Source organism: Zeugodacus cucurbitae, chromosome 2, assembly GCF_028554725.1.
Source record: "Zeugodacus cucurbitae isolate PBARC_wt_2022May chromosome 2, idZeuCucr1.2, whole genome shotgun sequence".
NCBI lineage: Eukaryota > Metazoa > Arthropoda > Insecta > Diptera > Tephritidae > Zeugodacus > Zeugodacus cucurbitae.
Window position 1 is genome coordinate 44,956,974 of NC_071667.1, and position 20,799 is coordinate 44,977,772.

Here is a 20,799-nt window from a genome sequence, read left to right on the forward strand (position 1 = left end):
AAATTAATACTTTTTCGGTTCTGCTCGCGTTTTCATTTATTCGGCTGCGAAACCCCTGGTTTCGTGATAAAATATTAATCTTGATGGATATGTTTACGCCACTGATTGATTGAGGTTGTTTGACATTACTGTCAATGCGATAACAGCGGATGAGGACATGAATGCAGCAGATGAAAGCGAGTCCGTTTGAAAGACAAAAAAGATACTACAACAATAACTAAAATATAAAACAAAAAAGGTAATGAGCGAAAAATGTACACAGAGAAGATAAGTGCATTTACAAATTGAGCAGCGCCTTTAAAAAATATGTTTGCGGAAGAATATTTATTCGAATGACGTGATGCTGTCTGGCAATAAACGTTTGTCGTCACAGCGACATTTCAGCTCTAGTTCGTGATATCGCATTTCATACATATCTTATGCATCTTCATTATTCTAGTTTTTCGTGTCACCAATTACTTTTATGGATTTCAAAATTGTATTATCCTCTTGCTTATTCTTCTCAGACATTGTGTTATCTTGCCCAATTAGGAATTCTTGGAAGTTATACAATTAAAACAAAGATACTGTTTCTCAAACATCTCAACTTGCGTTTATACTCTGGCTATGGTACTTTAATGACCTGTTGCAGCCACTAATCTCCGGTTTGGCTGAGTAAATAAACTTTCCCAGTAGCGTTTATGCTTTGATAAGCATTACTTTTATTATTATCTTCGTTAAGTGCACACAGGAAATATATGTAGCAGCATATACATTTGTACATACGTTCTTACTTAAACTTAATTATTGTGTATAAAACATAGTCGTTTCTCATTATCAAAGTTTAAATATAAAATGTTTAAACGTGTCTAAAAAAAAAATAATTTATTATTTAGAAGCGAAAAAATATGAAATACTGAGAGCGCTGTTAAAGAAATTATTTTGCGGAGATTATTGAGCTATACTAATAGCTTCATTCTCACTTTATCGCACGTATGACAATTTCAAAAAATGAAATCCCTGTAAATTTTAAAAGGTTGCCAGAGTAGACTTTCAATGCAAATAGGGTTCTCTTAAAATGGTTTACCACGTGCATATAAGTACACATATAAGTTTCGGGCTGTTTTAAAGAATATTGTTTTTTTTTATGCTTTGGATAGTAAACTATTTGAGCAATTTTCTTCAATGTTACGGAACGGAACTAGCGATCGAAGCAATTAAAAGTATATGCAATACTATTTCTAAATATATAAACTTGATAACTCTATTCATACAATTTTCCTAACCCAAGAAGAAATTCAAGTATGATATGATGCTTATTTATCATGATTGTGATAACCAAAGACCTAAATTCGATCAAACATGCACTTTTATACCAGTTTCAGCCAACACTTTGCAAATTGCATTAAGTTATGAAGTGGCAACACCATACATCTTCTGTTCAAATATATGTTGCGTTGTAATCGTGTTCAAACAAGCAGTTCGCGCACGTTCGGTTAGCATCATGCGACATGCAGGTTCGATCGCGTTTGTCGATGTGATACTTGATAGTTAGCGTAGGGTTGCGTTAGTGCTGCCATGTTAGTCACTGACGGCAATGTTATCAACGAGCGGTGTGTATTTTAACTGGTTAGGTTGTGTTTTGGAAATTTGAAGTAGACATAACTTCGTTGTGAATTTGTCGAAAGAATAGCAACGAATGGAGTGTTATTGTGCGAATAGAAGTTTGTGTTTGCAAGCAAAATAAAAATCAAAGAAAATTTAATTTTACGACTTCTTTGCAAAGTACGAATAAATGCCAACAATTGTTCAGTACGCGAATGTCTGATAATACGAGATAGTGAAATTAAACGAATTCATTGTTTAAAAGAAGAATTATATTTGTTGTTCGTGTTAAGTTTTTTAGAAAAGCAAATTGAATTGAATTGAATGAATGAGAAAAGAGTGCGAAGTTGCTGTTAGTGAGTGATGACGAAATTGCGAAGAGTGCGTTCCATCTGAATCAAATTTCACATAAAAAATTTGTTTGCTGTTTGCATTGCACTAGTGTGAAACAGAGAAACGACAACAGGGGAAGCTGTGAGCGATAAGCATACATACTTCAGCAACAACAACACACCATGACACCGATTACGAAAATATTTTATCACATTAGTCCCGCCGAACGCGTTATTTCGTTCAATTTTTCCATATAAACTTCACATTTGCTTGGAAAAAATGTAACAAAGCAACAAAATAAAAACGAAGCAAAATTGTAGAAAACGCATTAATCGATTGGAGCATTTGTTTATTTTTCTTTTGGAAATGACGCGCGAAAAGGACCGTTTTCACACAGGCAATTTTTGTCGCGGCAATTCTTAGTTTTATAGGAGAGGGGGCGACCAAGGGAAGCGAGAGAGAGAGAAATTCTCGTCTCTTCGTCGCCCCCTCTCCTATAAAACTAAGAATTGCCGCGACAAAAATTGCCTGTGTGAAAACGGTCAAGTGGACATCAACAACCACATCGAGCAGTGCGCAAAGAAATATTTTGGGTGTGTGTGTGTGAATAGAGTGAAGGCAGGAATAAAACATAAAAACCGTTATCACGTATAAATGCTTACGAAATAAAGCGAAAAGCTTCTGAAATTAAATAATTAAATGATTTCTACTATGTTTCTACTGTGACGACACAATTCAGATTTCTTTGACGCCGCGATCTAAAGGTACCGTTGGAAAGAGGACTAGACTAAAAAATGTATAGGGTTATAGGTACCGCAGATGCCTAGTTTTCGAGATATTCGGCTTTAAAAATTAATAATTTCCTCAAGCAATTTCACAGACTTTTTTTTATATACATACATACTTGATGGGCACGATTCCGATTACTTTGGCGGTCGGGGTTTGACAACTCAGGAGCAGGAATATATATAAATATTCTTTATTGGTCTTTTGGTTTTTGAAATATTCATGTTTAAAAGTCATTTTTTTTTTTATAAATAACACATGATATTTCACACACTGTAACGCTATTTTTTCACATTTTTCACTTCACATATTGTAAATTACACTATTAACATTCAATTTAATTCAAAATATAGATTTATTTAAGGTCTTTTATACAAAAATTACTTATTTTAAAAATCACTTTTCGCTCTAAGATTTATGTGTTTACAATTATGCGGAAAACGAGCGTTGCCACATGTTAGAAACCATAGATGATAGATTTTTTAATGACTGTGTTTTATTTATTTGTATATCATAGTGTTTTGTCGTAGAACTTTCTTCTGCATCAAGTATGTATATAAAAAATCTTTACAGGGATGTCCAAAGTTTTTTCGCGTATAACTCCTTTTTGCACTGGCGGCGCTTTAAAAAAATAACCCTGGTCGAGCCAAAATCGGGGTGTCCAAAGTTTTTTCGCGTATAACTCCTTATTGCACTGGAAACCTTTTCAGCTATTAGTGTGCTAAGTGATTTTCAAAATAAGTGATTTTTACTTAAAAAACCTTAAATAAATCTAAAATTTGAATTAAATTGAATGTTAACAGTGTAATTTTCAATATATGATGTGAAAAATGTGAGAAAAGTGCGTTAAAGTGTATGAAATATAATGTGCTATATATAGAAATAATTGGACTTTTAAATAGAAATATTTCAAAAACTATTATATAAGTCCGATTAACAATTCCCTCTCTGGAAAGCCTTCTCTTTCACCCGATACCCCATTTATATTCGTTATCAAAATCCGACCGCCAAAGTAATCGCAATCGTGCCAATGTGACAAATGGTAAAATAATCGAAAGAGCGTTTCTGTGTGGAAAAGTTAAAAACTAAAATTATTTTATGAATATTAGGGCAAATTGTGTTATAATTTTAAAATAACCGTGTAAATATATTTTCAGTAGACCTGTATACCTCTTCAAAATCGTGGTCGAAAAGGAATGAAATGCAAAAAATTGTATTCAAATCAGTGAAAACTTTGGTTATAAGTATAAAAAATAGTTTATAATAAATACACAATTGTGTTCGTGTTGCATAAATTGAGAATGAATCTGTGTTTAACGAAATATTTAAAAGTATTCGTAGAAAATACATTTGTGTTTAAAAAAGTTAACAAGTGCAAATTTTGACGACAACTTCATATTAAAATTAATATACCAAACGCGATTGCAGAAACCTGAAAGGTAAGTGAGATTTTATAGTTTACTTTTTAACGCCAGTGGTGTGTTCATAAGTTTCCGCTGTTGCTTTAACTTTTCAGTTCAAAATTGCAACAAACATGAAATTAATATGGAGTCAGAACATAATTTTGTTAAAATTTTATTTTTAACAGGAATAATAATAAAATGATATTTATTAAATAAAAATATTTACTAATTAAATAAAGTGCAAAAATTATATAAAGGCTTATATTTTAATTTAATTGTTCTAACGTTAATTAAATATTAACTTATGTGAGACATTCTATGTGCCAAGTATGTTAATATTTTTTCCGTGATGACATAAAAATATTCAGCCCAATATCGATAACTGATAGGGTCCAATTGCCAGTATCAACCAATATAGTAAACTGTATGAAATATATTTATAGAGCTTCAAAATAAATCAATCAATTGCAGTCACTATTCCAATTATCATGGCTGCGCAAATGAAACCGTTGTACAAAACAAGAATACTTTTTTATATAGATATTCAGTGAAATAATTATTTTATTAAAAATAAAAGAAGAAAAGAAAAGGGGAAACGTTTATAAAACTTGCTACTTTTTTCTGGATAATTAAATTAAATCACGCGTACTTAATGTTTAGCCAGAGCATTTCTGAAAAAATCCAATCAGCTCTGTTCCTCAAGGAAAGTGACCGTCATAAAGTAAACGACAATTTACATTTGCAATTGTTTTGCAATCAGTTGTACATAGTTGTTTTGCCTATCTATTTATCTGCCTACCTAGACTCTTTCCACATGCACACTTTCCATTCGCTCTGATAACCCAATTATGGGTGTGACATGATGACGAGCATGAAATTGGAATGCCAACAAAGAGATTGCAAAAGTATTTGTCAAATGTGTGCACACGTTTATTGTCTGAGGTGTGCGAAGAACTTTTTATATTTTCTAGCTTCTATAAATATTTTTACCCTGTCTCTGAATCTAGCTTCTCAGATAGTCGACTATTTGGTTATTACTTCTGATAATAAGTGTTCAAGTCTGTGTTTTGTATGTATGTATGTATTTTTATTAGCCACGGTTTACGCATGTGTGACGCATACTTTAGCATAAATTTCGTGTGCGGGCAGCACTGGCATCTGTTTTACAGTTTTTCACAGAAGCTTGCCAGTATGTATGAATGTGTGTTTTATAAGGGAGAACACGAAGTGCGGGCGATACCAGCTCGCATGTAAGCAGCACTCATACATGTGCCAGCTATTCACTGACGTAATCAGTTACACTAGTGGCTCCGTAAGTTCGTCATTTATTCATTTATCCGGCAATGTAATTGATGATCGGCTTACGGCATAAATATTCTTAGGGTACCTGCAGGGTGGACGCTCAAAGCCGAGCCAAGCGCAACACTGATGAATGCTAGAAATAAGCTTCAAAGCTGTGCGCATACATTTTCATACGAAATCACGCAGGTAGCGCAGAGTGGAAGTCGAGCGTAACGCTGATCAACGCGAGAAAAACAGTTTGGAAGTGTTTTTCGGCGCTGACTCGTGCTCATACTTTATTTGATTTATTTATTCACTTGATTTGAGTAGTTACATGCAATTTAGTGAACAAATATGTACATATATTAATATTTTGATAATTTTAATTATAAAAAATTAAATTAAAATGTCTTTTATATAATAATATAATATTTATAAACTTGGCCCATTTTTTCAATCAATAACATAATCGAATGTTTTTGTTTTAATTCGGACACATTTAAAAAAATTTTTCTGAAACATTTTTAAATCTTTATGTATGTATGTGATTGGCGTTGCAACCGTTTAGCCGGTTATAGCCGAATCGACGATAGTGCGCCACCTGTCTCTCTCCTTCGCAGTTCGGCGCCAGTTGGAGATCCCAAGTGTAACCAGGTCGCTCTCCACCTGGTCCCTCCAACGGAGTGGAGGCCTTCCCCTTCCTCGGCTTCCTCCGGCGGGTACTGCATCGAACACTTTCAGGGCTGGAGTGTTTTCGTCCATTCGGACAACATGACCTAGCCAGCGTAGCCGCTGTCTTTTTATTCGCTGAACTATGTCAATGTCGTCGTATAACTCGTACAGCTCATCGTTCCATCGTCTGCGTTATTCGCCGTTGCCAATGTTCTGAGGACCATAAATCTTGCGCAAAATTTTCCTCTCGAAAACTCCTAGTGTCGTCTCATCTGATGTTGACATCGTCCAAGCTTCTGCACCGTAAAGCAGGACGGGAATGATAAGCGACTTGTAGAGCTTGATTTTGGTTCGTCGAGAGAGGACTTTACTGTTCAATTGCCTACTCAGTCCAAAGTAGCACCTGTTGGCAAGAGTTATTCTGCGCTGGATTTCGAGGCTGACATTGTTCGTGTTGTTGATGCTGGTTCCCAGGTATACGAAATTATCTACGACCTCGAAGTTATGACTGTCAACAGTGACGTGGGAGCCAAGACGCGAATGCGCCGACTGTTTGTTTGATGACAGGAGATATTTCGTCTTGTCCTCATTCACCTCCAGACCCATTCGCTTCGCCTCCTTATCCATGCGGGAAAAAGCAGAACAAACGGCGCGGTTGTTGCTTCCGATGATATCAATATCATCGGCGTACGCCAGGAGCTGTACACTCTTGTAGAAGATTGTACCTTCTCGGTTTAGCTCTGCAGCTCTTATAATTTTTTCCAGCATCAGGTTAAAGAAGTCGCACGATAGTGAGTCACCTTGTCTGAAACCTCGTTTGGTATCGAACGGCTCGGAGAGGTCCTTCCCAATCATGACGGAGCTTTTGGTGTTGCTCAACGTCAATTTACACAGCCGTATTAGTTTTGCGGGGATACCAAATTCAGACATCGCGGCGTAAAGGCAACTCCTTTTCGTGCTGTCGAAAGCAGCTTTAAAATCGACAAAAAGGTGGTGTGTGTCGATCCTCTTTTCTCGGGTCTTTTCCAAGATTTGGCGCATGGTGAATATCTGGTCAGTTGTCGATTTTCCAGGTCTAAAGCCACACTGATAAGGTCCAATCAGTTTGTTGACGGTGGGCTTTAGTCTTTCACACAATACGCTCGATAGAACCTTGTATGCGATATTTAGGAGGCAGATCCCACGGTAATTGGCGCAGATTGTGGGATCTCCCTTTTTATGGATTGGGCAGAGCACACTGAGATTCCAATCGTCAGGCATGCTTTCTTCCGACCATATTCTGCAAAGAAGCTGATGCATGCACCTTATCAGTTCTTCGCCGCCGTATTTGAATAGTTCTGCCGGTAATCTATCGGCCCCCGCTGCTTTGTTGTTCTTCAAGCGGGTAATTGCTATTCGAATTTCTTCATGGTCGGGTAATGGAACATCTGTTCCATCGTCATCGATTGGGGTATCGGGTTCGCCATCTCCTGGTGTTGTACTCTCACTGCCATTCAGCAGGTCGGAGAAGTGTTCCCTCCATAATCCCAGTATGCCCTGGACATCGGTTACCAGATTACCACCTTGGTCTCTACATGAGGATGCTCCGGTCTTGAAACCTTCGTTAAGTCGCTTCATTTTTTCATAAAATTTTCGAGCATTCCCGTTTGGCGATGTTTCGTCATGGAGGCTGAATTTTCCGACTGTTGTGCCAAAGACACCTTCTTTACCCACCCTGGCGTTAAAATCACCAAGCACGACTTTTACATCGTGGCGGGGGCAGCGCTCATAGGTGCGTTCTAGGCGCTCATAGAAAGCATCTTTGGTCACATCGTCCTTCTCTTCCGTTGGGGCGTGGGCGCAAATCAGCGATATGTTGAAGAACCTCGCTTTGATGCGGATTGTGGCTAGACGTTCATCCACCGGGGTGAATGCCAGGACTCTGCGACGGAGTCTCTCTCCCACCACAAATCCAACACCAAATTTGCGCTCCTTTATATGGCCGCTGTAGTAGATGTCACAAGGACCCACCTTCTTCCGTCCTTGTCCCGTCCATCGCACTTCTTGGATGGCGGTGATGTCAGCCTTAAGTCGTATGAGGACATCAACCAGCTGGGCAGAGGCACCTTCCCAATTAAGGGACCGGACATTCCAGGTGCATGCCCTTATATCATTATCCTTAAAACGTTTGCAGGGGTCGTCATCAAAAGGGGGGTGTCTCATCCGAGGCTTTCGTAGATTTTTCATTGGGGGGTGTTTTTATGTGGTGGGTCCCAAACCCTACGCACAACCGCATAAGCGGGCTTCGCCTTCTCACTTTAGCTCGCCTTCAAACGGATGTCTGTTGGCTACCCAGAGGATACTTGGTCTAAACCGGAAGTCGTGAGCTGCTTGAACCATGTGGAGAAGAATCGTTTCAGGCCACTCCCAAGTGAGTGACAATCAAAAACTTTCCTCACTTGCGTGAACTTCTACACATGATCCCATCCTCCAATTCTTAAATCTTTATGCAAACATAAAAAGATTAAAAGCCAAAAGTACCCATGTGTATAACAACAAATTACTCCCGCTATTCAGCGCTAACCCTCGCACACACTCTGCGGTACCAAAAATTTAACAGCGCTGATCGAAATCAGCCTTACGCTCGGCTCAGCTTTGAGCGCCCACTCGGCAGGCACCCTTACGCCACGTCCAGCGTGGACACGGGCGCGATTTTGTGGTGCGTGCGGGACCGCAAAATCATGCGTGAAATACAAGAAGCGTCCAATTACAACACGATTATGCGTTAATGCTTGAGGCTACAATAAAATGTATATATATATAAATATGCTACCGAAATTATAATATAATTTCAGTTTTCACTATGAAAATGTCCTATTTTCTCGCACGATACTGCGGTCAAAATCAAAGGAGTTTGATTTTCAAACTTTGAGTGCGACGCAGCGACATCGAAATACACGCATTATTGCCAACATATGTTTGGATATGTGATTTGCCCGAATTTAACGCGCCGCACTGCCTGAGCCGCATTTGTCGTATCTACGCTGGTCGTGGCGTTACAGTAAATACCTTTTGTTCTCATTGTGCGCTGCTGATGAAAAATATTTACATGACGCTTTTCTGACCAAATTTCAGAAGAATTCTTCAAATTAAGGATAAATTATGGCTTTGATTAGCAGTACAAATATATAAATATGGTAAATGTTTTAAATAAAGTTTCAACACAACTTTCTCTTGTGGTTAAATAGACAATGCCATTACTTTCACAAGTATTATATACACACCTGCTCAAAAATAATTTTTATTTAACTTTTAGAGAAAAGTAGAAACGCAATTCTATTCTTTAGATATCCACAAGTAATATTAAAAAGACATCACGTTTAAATAAAGCAAAACAATGAAATAAGGATCCAAACACACTACAATGTCGAAATCAGCCTGCTCAAAATAATAGGTACACTTTTGATAAGACACTTAGTATCGAAAAATAAATTATGATACAAATGTTTTGTTGTGTATTTAACATTATTTAGTTAATAGAGAGTATATCCACCATCATTCCGGATTGGTTTACTAATTTTTTTGGACATACTGGATGGATCGCAAGTCATACTGCTCAGTTGAAGAAACCCTTCAACTTCCCAGGTCAGAACGCAAGGAAAATTACTTCTGGATGTCGTGAAATTAAGGGAAAGGTCTCACAAATGCTTTAACGTGAAAATCTAGTAGTTACCCTCGCGAAAAACGACAAAAAATTATAACTATTTGCAAAAAGGACTTTTTCAAGTGGTCATGGGCGATGGTAGCAAAAATAGGAAATGAAGTTAGTGATTTAACAGTTCCCAGGTGCTTCGAAAATGTCAAGCTACCAAATCTAATAGCCAGGAAGCTTCCATAATTGCAATAAAAAATTTTAGTATGAGGTTAAACTTTGCATTGAAATTATGTAGATTGGACAGGAGCAAAAAAGTAGAGAAATAAAGAATTACTAAATCGGACGTGGAAATTCTTTCCTTATGGTCCATGTACACTTCTTTCACAACAAAGTTTCGTCGCTTTATATAATATTTTTAAATTTTCTTTGCTCCCACAGGTCCTAGATAAATTTCTTGATCTTTGAGCAGATGTGTAAATTAACAGGAATTGTCTCTTCTTAAATTTCTGTTGAGCGCAATTTTGTCAACCTATTTTAAACAGAACTGTTTTCAGTGGAAGCTCAAACTCGAATCGTTCTCTCACATAGTCGTAATGAGAGCTTTTCTAAAACTAAATTAAAACCTCAATATCTTTTGCCACATTTTTGTGTTTTTGCTCCAGTTAATGTGTTTACATTTATTTTTAATATTATTATTCGTTGTATAGTTCAATAAACACACATAAAAGCTTACGAAACCACAAAAATTTTCAACAGGCATACTTCTAATTTTTCATCAACAACGGATGCTTTCTTACATCACATGCTACTTCAGTTGATCAGAGAGTATATTTATACGAGAGTTAAAACATATACATATATACATACTCATATGAGCTTATTTATGTGCATAAAGAACAGCCAACTATCATATCAAACAGATAAAATCAATGAACGAGTGATCAATTGTGGCAATCACAGCTTCCTGCCACACACCACTGGAAGAACATCAGAGCGGTTTGCTATAACAGCCATCAGCGCTGCACCAGCTGTAGATTGGTGCGTATATGTGCGCCGGCAATCAAGTATGTTGCTTCAAGTAGATGCTGGTGCCCATGTAGACATGCTTTGAATGCTAAAGTTTAGAATGCAGGTCAGCTCTTGCCAACTTGTGTTTAACTGTATGGAATTTGTAATTTGTTAAATTCTCTGCCGTAATGAAAATGAAAACATCCATAAACACTTGCATTTACGTATGTCCATTTGCATCTTGGAAGAAATACGAGTAAACAGTGCAAGCTGGACGCAAACGGCGGTTGTGCCACACGCAACAGCTACGCATCTAAAGACATACGTACATATGCATGTATATATATGAAGCAGTGCACCTAAAGTTGTAAAAGCCCGCACAGAAATCGAATAAAAAAGGAAGAGAAAAAATTCCAAAATGTGTAAAAATAAACAAAAAGTAGACTTGTGTGTGCTAATTGCACTATCGCCGCTTTAGAGCCTATTTCATTCTATGAATTTCTTAGTGATGTAAGACTGAGATACCACCAAATATTATATATTAGATGGTGGCAGCGCCGAATATCGGTAATCGGCGACTGGCCTCAGTCAGATTCGATTGTGTTGGCGATGAAAACTTCTGCCACTTCGCTTGTTTGCGGGCTTCGTGCAAGGGCATGGCATCAGTGACACTGCCTGAATTCTGACATATGGAGAATTAGTCTTAAAATGAAACAAAGTAATTATATGTATAAAACTTGTTTTATAATTTTCATGTTTCATGTATACTCGTACTTGATTGCAATTGTACATATACTACTCGGCGATGCGCCATCCAGCAGCTGTCAAACAGTTCTACGACTATGATCTCATCTCCGCCGATTGAGTAATACATATTTCACACACGCTTACATATGTATGTATGTATAAGTATACAAATATTAGCTGTGGACGAGTATTGTCAAATAAGCGGTTATTAAATATTATTACAAACTTGTTTCGCACTTTGAATTTTTTTACTTTAGTGCCTGTCGCCATAATTTGGCTGTGGTAATTACGAAACATTAAACATTAATTTTATTTTGAAAACAAACGAAAACCAACAAAAGCGATAAAAACCCTCAATAAACCTGCATTGACATGATGTAAAATTACTATAAAAATGTACATTCAATGCTGAAAATTTATCACCTTCTTGTGTGAAAAATCACTTATTTTTGTCAACGAGTGCTGCCACTCGTTCTTTTGTGCCGAAAACATCTCCAATAAAGGGCAGTTAAGTGGCATAATAAAGTAATTAACAAGAGCAGATCGAACACTGATCTCAACACAAATAAGAAAGCACAAGTGCAAAATATGCACAGTAATAATGTAAATAATGTTGTAGCAGAGCATTAAGCGTTGCAAAATATGTGATCAATGGATGATTAATTTTTATTATATTCAGTTTGAATAATAATATTCCATATAGCCGTAGTGTTTTAAATATAAAACTTACATTTCATGGAAAATTTAAATTATGTAGGGTTTGCTTGATTGATTCTGAGAACTATCGAAGTTTACTAAACTACGTTAGTTGCCAAAATCTCTTTTTAGAAATGTTTCTAGGCATTCTAATATTAAATTCTACAGACCGGTGCATCAAAACAAAATAAATTAGAAAGACAAACCTCATTAGAAGACTTTCTGAGAAAACTATTTAGGTTTGTTATACTAATTCAAGAAATAAAACTATTGATTAAAAAAATGAATGTCAACATAAACGTATGTGAAGTATGAATGTAATAAAAACTCGTAATCAAAATAAAACTGGTGTTTCTATATATATATATATATAAATATATATGTAATATTGTAAAGAAGTATCTTAAAATCGCAAGGCATTTTATTTCCATCTATTTAAGATGACAACTATAAAACCTTGTATATATATATTATACATATGTATTAGACGTACGTCTAACTACAAAAAAATCAACAAAAATTTCATACAGGCTGACCCGACGAACTTTATATATGATTGAGAGCAATTGGTGCACAATTTTCTAGATTAATTTTAATATTTTTCCATTGTTGAAATTTGCACAAACATCAATTTGTGTATCTACATTCAAATGTTTGAATGTGAGCCTATATTTGGAAACAAAAAATATTACACCTTACGCGTATGCTTGTAAATACTCTATATCGCTCATTTACTTGAATAGTGTCACAACTCAAAAAAGTCGATTTTTCAGGAAAGCGATTTAAAGTTTTCAATTGTCTCTTATTTAGCAAAAATAGAATAATTCCATAAGTTTATTAACAAATCTAGTGGCGTGTAATATATTAAATACAATGTTGAGCATAGATGGACCAAATAGAGTGTACTAATGCTTCTTCTTGGGAATAAACACAAACCCTTTGGAATTATGTCGTTATTTGTGAAAAATATAAATCAATTTCGCCGGCCGTTTTTGATGGAAAAAAGCAATATGAAAAATTTAATTAATTTTTCACCAATATCATTGTAATATAAAATATGTCGTTCTTTCTGAAAAGAAAACCAAATTCACCTTTCACAATATGTGTTGTAACACAAAATATGTCTCTCTTTCAGAAAAAAATCCTTCTGGCACAACTGAGAAGTGTCCTGGTTGTGGTTAAAAAATAATGCAGCATAACAAGATTAATAACGGCACATTCTTATTTCACGGTTTGTTTTTCTACGCATCGGAATAAAATTTTTATACTATATAGACGATGAAATTGCACACATTTCTGCATACTCAACTCAAAAATCGTGTTTATTGAGTTATGACACTATTCATGATGAGCGATAAGTTTCCAACTTTCTTTTGCTAGTTTTTTAACCTTACGTTTTCTATTAGTTTCCAATATTTCATTGTTTAACTGTGAACATATCCAACAGAAAATGTGTAGGTTTTCTCAGTTTTTAACCGGTTTCTTCAAAAGAAAACCTTGGCAGTCTGTTACAGTTGTATTTTTAGGAGTTTTAATGATGGCTTCATCATTATGGTCGTAATTACTCAAATTAACACGGAAAAATATTTTAATTTTATTTTTTAATATTTTAATATTTTTCCAGCAGGGCATCTCACACCAGGGACATGCGCTCATTTGCTGTGCATTGTGTGACTGTGCACATGTTTGCTTATGAGTTTATTAGACCTACTTGAAGTCGACACATGTAATTTAATTGCTATGAGCCACATATTTAGTTATAGTCTTAGATGCACTTACATACTTTTTTACGTGTACCAACACATTCCTATTAATGAATGTACAAATATACGTTTATGGAAGGCCACAATGCAGCGTGAAATTACTTGCAACTACTGAGTTTCACTAAGCGCTTAAACATTTTTATCACTTCTTAGAATGAATTAAAACAGAAATGTCTCTCTATACGCCTTATGTTTAGCAAATAGGGCCTTAGTTTCTACTATTTATCTAAGCAACACGAAATGGCTTGGAAAATAAATAAGAAGCAAAAAAGTGCGCTTCATTAAAATAAAATTAAATTTTTGGTACAGGGTTTATAACATGTGGACTCAAAGAGCTATCCTCATTTCGCCATTATATTACATCGCCCCATATTTTACTTTGTCTCACAATTCATATTTATTACCTGTCATCGATTGGTTAATCGTTATAGATACGCCAAAAGAACACACTATGCAGTAATTCAAACAAACAGGCAGCACTTATGTTGCTACCCCGCTCCTCTTAATCATGCGCAATAGTGTTGCACGATTTTCATTGGTGGAAAAAACTTAAATCAGCGCACAAAACTTATTTTTGTCACATCGTTTCTAGCAGAGTCCATGCTTTACGTTTTATTTAATAAATTTTAATTTATATTTTTATATATATATATATATTTATATTGTCCTTTTTAACAATAATTTGTCCTTTGAGCCATGTTTACCATTGTGAATGGGCTACATATGTAAAACAAAATTTGGCAGCACTCAGCAAGCGGCGATACACTTTTTAATTAGGTATCTGCTTACTCTCCTGCACGAATTCGACTGGATAACTTTGTTGTTGCTTACACATGTTAAATGTTTGTGAGTAGTGCCCAAAGATAGCAAGCAGAGAAGGGACCAATCGATTGCAGCTATTATTATATATATATTTATATTAATTTACGACGATTAATAAATCAAAATAAATTATTAATTGCATTTTATGACAGCATCTTTCTTTATTTTTCATTTCGTAGTCCTTTTGATCTTCGTTAGTATCGTGAGAGTGGAACCTCGACAGAGTTCTCTCGATTTACATAATGATATATTTAAACAAATCCAATGCGGAAAACAAAAATTTTATATAAATACTTCTGATTACTTCTAACATAAAACAATAAAATTTTGCCTTCTAAAATTTACATCACAAATACATATCTTAAATATTTAAATTCATGTTTTTTTCAAATTCGCATTTAATTCATATTAAATTTTCTTTATTTTAACAAGAATTCCTTTGGATATTTATTAGGCCACATATGATAAATTTTCCAACAAACAAAAAAGTAATTGGCCTGTTACTATGACAACCTCATTCCGTGGGCAATAAATTTGTAGTTGTGTGACCTATGAGCATGTGTGTTTTGTGGTTTTCGATGTTTATTCACCTTGTTCCTCATTGTTGTTGCATGTGGGTTTGTGCTTACTTGCACTTTCCAATGGAGGAGTCATAAAGCAGCGTGTGGCACAGAGTGTTGCGCGTTCCGTAGCTTCCAGCTGTCATTTCATTGCCTATATTTTTGTTTGTACAAATGCTATTCATTCCTGTAGTAATTTTATGTATATTATATTGTCTCAATTTATTCCATTAGTATTATATTATAATAGTAATAAGTATTGTGTCTAAAAGTAAATATTTAATAGTATTGTACGAATAATTGGTTAATTAAAACAGCAGGTTGACAATTAGGTACTTGATGAACTTCAAAAACAGTAATTGAAGTATGTCTTTTTTATTTTGTGCTTTAAAGGCTATGTTAAAAGCTTTGAATATTGCGAGCGCTCACTTTTTGTTTCACTGAGTAAAAATTGAAAATATTAAAATCTTTTGTATTTGTTTTGGTTCCCGAAGCTACTTTAAGGGTGTGCGATTCGAGGCATTACAACTTACCGCCTTCATCACTGACTTAGCAGTTGCTCAACTGCTCTGACAGCGGCTTGTCAATCGCTTTCGTTCAATGGTTAACCCTCGTAAAAAAGTGGCTTACTTTCCTTTAATGTCTTAAGCTCTTTTTTATTGTCTTTTCACTGTCGTTTATTTTACTTTTGCTTGAACTCACTTTTATTTACTACTCAATTGTAATCGACAAATATACCATTTCGTGCTCCTTTGCCTCCGTTGGCTGCAACACCTCGGCAAGAATTGGGTTGAGTCAACGAAAGTCATAGCGCAGCACCGAATTTACTTTCCGCCTAATTAACCCGCTGCATTGTGACAGTCTTATGAGCGGTTAGCTGCTTTGGATGACCTGAAATTGGTAAACACTAGCTGATGGGACGATTGAGACCGTTAATTGCAGTTGATGGCCCAACAAAATGGCCTACTCTCATTTCTTCAAGTTCTCGTGGTTTGTTTGTTCAGTTTTTACGGCGGTTATAAATGTTTGTTAATATTTACTAAAAACTATTAAAAATAGGAATGTACGAAACATATTTGGCTAAAAAACATACCAGAAATTTTTATTAAGCTTGAAATTGCTTCCAAAACAGACACATTGCTCCCAATCGCTTATTAATTATATTTGATGTATAAAAGAAAAAAGTTTATGCAAATATAATTTTTCTATTTAATTCTAGTCTTCTTCACAATATTATTATTTCATATGCATTTCACTCATACATTTCTACAATTGATTGCTCACATTCGGTCGTATTTTTAGCTCGTTTCTATTTTTGATTGATGCCTTGTAGAATTATATTATGAAATATATATGTATAAATGAATAAAATTATCTGATAGACATTCACATATTTAATATGCCGAAGCAAAAGGCAGTATTACGTTCTGTATCTATGTGTGTATATACGCACCTACGTTTTTGTTTATCAACAACAATTCTATTGAATTACGTAATCTTTATTTTCAGAGCAAACTAATTTCCGAATGTCTGTCTGTCCGTCCGTCTGTCTGTAAAAATTGAGATATCTTGATGAAACTTGGAACACATGTTCCTTGGGACCGTGAGAAGGTTGCTTACGAAAATGAGCAAAATCGGACCACTGCCACGCCCACACATAAAGTGTCATAACTAAGCCATAAATAAAGTTATATAAGTAAAATTTGGAGCAAAGGACTAGGATGGGGCATATTTGGATGTAATCTTTTTGGGGAAGTGGTTTTTTGTATATATCTCGCCAACCATGAAATTATTTGAAATCGGATAATAACCACGCCCAAGTATACAAAGGTTTGGTTAAAAATTACTAAAAGTGGGTTATCTCACTAACGAAAAACGTCAGAAATACTAAATTTTACAGAAGAAATTGCAGAAGGAATCTGCACTCAGATATTTCTACAAAATGGAAATGGGCGTGGTAAAATGTTCGGTTGCACCCGAACTTAGCCTTTCCTTACTTGTTATAGTTAAGAATTGAATGATTGTCGCCTTGAATTTCGAAAAAAATAATTATTCAACTATTCTATTAACGCCGACAATCTTAAGATTACCTTTTATTCGCCATTACTTTAGGAGGATGACAATAGATAATCCATCCATACAACGATTGTTCTTCTATCTATAACCTCGTTCGTATTTCTTCTTTCTTACATGATTAAATAATTACATAAGCATACAAGTTTGGTATAAATTACTTTGGAAAAGATAAAAGCATTCCAGATAAGATCTTCATGTTAACTAATTGTCTTGCCGGAACTTTTTGGTCGTTAGTTTCAAGAGGTTATGACATGAAGTACGCATATAAACCCCACAAACTCCCCTCATAGAGATGTATATATAATGTATATACATATGAAATCCATTCCGTATCTATAGCTTGTTTTAAAAATAGTCCATTTGAAATTTGTATCCAACTATTTATTTTAACTTGTCAATAGTTACTCACATACTACATTGAAACCACTGAATTAAGTTTCTTTTTAGGACCTCAATGGAGGTTATTGAGGTCATACATGTACATATATAGTAAATATTTATAAAATTCAAACTTTAATATCAAAGGTCGTCATACCGAGTACCATTTGAAATCATTGGTACTCAACATTTCAATAATAATAATAATAAATAATATTTTAATTGTAATATATTTTGCATTTCCACAACTACTACAGTAAATTATCCATATGTTTTGGCCACAAATGTGCAAAATAACAAATTGTCGTTATTTCATAGTCGAAGCGCCACAATAAAATGAGGACAAAAAAATCAAAAGGAAATCGCTAATGACCGCTATGATTTCATATAATTTTGTAGCGTAATTAACGCCACTTGTTCCGCTGGTTTTTATTTAAATACTGTTCCAGTGGCCACTGCAAATTACCTTTAATTTTGCATTTTATTTTTATACAATCAAATCAGTAGTGCGCAAAAATACCGCAAAATAGCAACGATTGTGCCGCCTAAGCCGAGCGGTCAAGCAATTTAATTTCACACGAGCATTATCGCAATGAAAGCCCAAACAATCGCCTGCCCATTAACTACTTTTCATTTCCGTCGATTGTGTCTAATTACATGATAGTTTTTTGGGTTCACCTCAATCGGGTTTAGAAAATTGTGCGTAAAATATTTTTTTTTCAAGAAATGTGCGATGATTTCGCAGACACACACAAAAACACCCCAATAGAGTCATTATACGCAATCTTAGTCAAATGCGCATCCAAGCGCAGAAGCCGCGAGACGGAAAGCTTTTGACTATAGCAAAAGAGCGTGAAACAGCAATTGATTTCTGTTTTTGTATATTTTTCGCATTTGCTCGATGATTAACGATGTTGTTTGTGTTTCGGCGGCAGGAAGTGGCAAATCACCTGCTTCGCATACGGAAAGTGGGAAATTAAGCCATGACAATGTGTCAGCGAATACAATAATAAGTGAGCTGATGTAAGCGTATTGCCTGTTTATTTGGCATGATAGTATGGCTGAGAGAAAATTTAAAAAAAAATAAATTTAATTTAGGATAGAGCTTTTTGCTTTAGTGGCTTCACCTCAAAGAGGTATTCAACTGAAAATTCTTGAAAAGCGTTTAATGAGTTTAATTTTTTTCTTTTTTGTTTGGCTATTAATTAGCCTACGCGCCCATTGACTTTGAAAACGGTAAACTCTTTCACGTTGTTTGTCCGGAATTGACGACTAAACGACTGAACCGATTTTAATGTAACTTTGTACACGTCTGTAGTTTGGTCCAACTTAAAAGATAGGATAGTTTATATTTCAATTTTTATTCTTCCGTCTGTTCAGTCGGACAATTGGTCAACTTGATCTGAACAACCTAATATAACTTTACACACTTAACCATTGGCACTATGAGAAAGTTGGTATTGTAGATGGTCAAAATCGGACTACTGCAAGGACTAAAGAATGGATTTATACAAAAAATGGAGTTAAAGTAAAGTTTCAAATTAAGCTATAAAAGATGGAATACTTGATCACGGCACGGGAGGGTGTCTCTGGTTAATAGCTAGGTAAATTTGCGAGGTCACAGCCCAAAAGAGATTTTTACGATGGACGAAGTCGACTACACCTTAAAATATAACATATGTACCTCTAATTTCAACAAGTAAGGAAAGGCTAAGTTCAACCGTAAATTTTATACTCTAGAAATTTATTGCTATATTTTTTATTTAGATCACACACAATTTTATCTTATATTCGGCATAAAGTTCAATAGAAAAACGAAAATCACCATATATAGTATATAGGTTGAGGTAATTCCTGAACCGATTTCACTCATTTTCATCACCAACGTACATTATATCTGAGAGTATATGCTCACTTAATTTGGCTAAGATATTTCACATATTAACCGATTTATAAGCTATTAAGCCCATCATATTTTTGAAAATCTTATAACTAGCTATATGAGAGCTAGGTGAAGTTATGACCCGATTTTAACCATTTCTGGTACAGAGACACACTATTAGAAGAAAACGATTTCCTCTGAATTAAATTCAGATATCTGAGAGATTTACCGATATTTTCGGTGAAAAATTACCATAAGGCACTGAGTTCTTCATATTCGATATCCGGGGAATTGAAAAGTTATAGTCCGAATTCGACAATTTTTTCACAAGTGATGCCACAGATCATATACAGTATTTGTGTAAAGTTTTATTTCGCTATCTTCATTGGTTCCTTATGTATATCTTATAAAGTGATGGAATCAGATAGTTGTTGTGGTTGTGAACCGATTTCATCAATTTTCCACACGTCTGATCAGGGTGTCAGGGTGAAATCTGTCGAGTAGTTCCTGAGATATGGTTCTTGACCAATAAGTGGCCGATGTCACGCCCATTTTCCATTTTGTAAAAATACACTTCTTTCTGCTATTTCTTCTGTAAAATTTTGTGTTTCTGACGTTTTTCGTTAGTGAGTTAATGTACTTTTAGTAATGTTCAACCTAACCTTTGTATGGGAGGTGGGCGTGGTTATTATCCGATTTCTTTCATTTTTGTAGTGTACTGACTAAAAGAAACGACTGCAGAAAGTTTGGTTTATATAGCTTTATTAGTTTGAGAGATATATACAAATATCCGATTTGGGGGCGGGGCCACGCCCACTTACCCAAAAAAATTACATCCGCATATGCCTCTTACTAGTGCGATTCTTTATTCCAAATTTTATAACTTTTATAACTTTATTTATGGTTTAGTTATGACACTTTATGTGTTTTCGGTTTTCGCCATTTTGTGTGCGAAGTATTAAACTTGGTTTGTTTATGAATACAAATGTATACGCTTATTACCACCCAAACGAAAAATCTAAAAATTATCAATAATCCTTTTCTAGCGTAGTACTTTGTTTTGGTAATATCTTCAAAATGTTGTTTAATATGCAAATTGCATACCTGTGTGGGCTGCACTTGTGCGAGGCCTTCTAATATGTCTCAAAGCAGACAAGTGCTTATGGCTGTCAAC

At 35.1% G+C, this 20,799-nt stretch overlaps 1 protein-coding gene across 8 annotated transcripts in view; it reads left to right on the forward strand.

Moving 5' to 3' along the window:
• Positions 1-1,535: 1,535 nt before the first annotated feature.
• The window catches only part of LOC105212429 (uncharacterized), a 442,313-nt gene continuing 423,049 nt past the window's right edge, over positions 1,536-20,799 (forward strand). For 5 of the 8 annotated variants that reach the window (XM_054229595.1, XM_054229622.1, XM_054229626.1 and 2 more), the window contains exon 1: positions 2,470-4,142. The gene's annotated coding sequence lies outside the window, so the exon portion shown is untranslated. Of the gene's footprint in view, positions 1,593-2,469; positions 4,143-20,799 lie in introns of those variants that run through there. The other 3 variants (XM_054229606.1, XM_054229600.1, XM_054229612.1) reach the window with 3 other exon arrangements.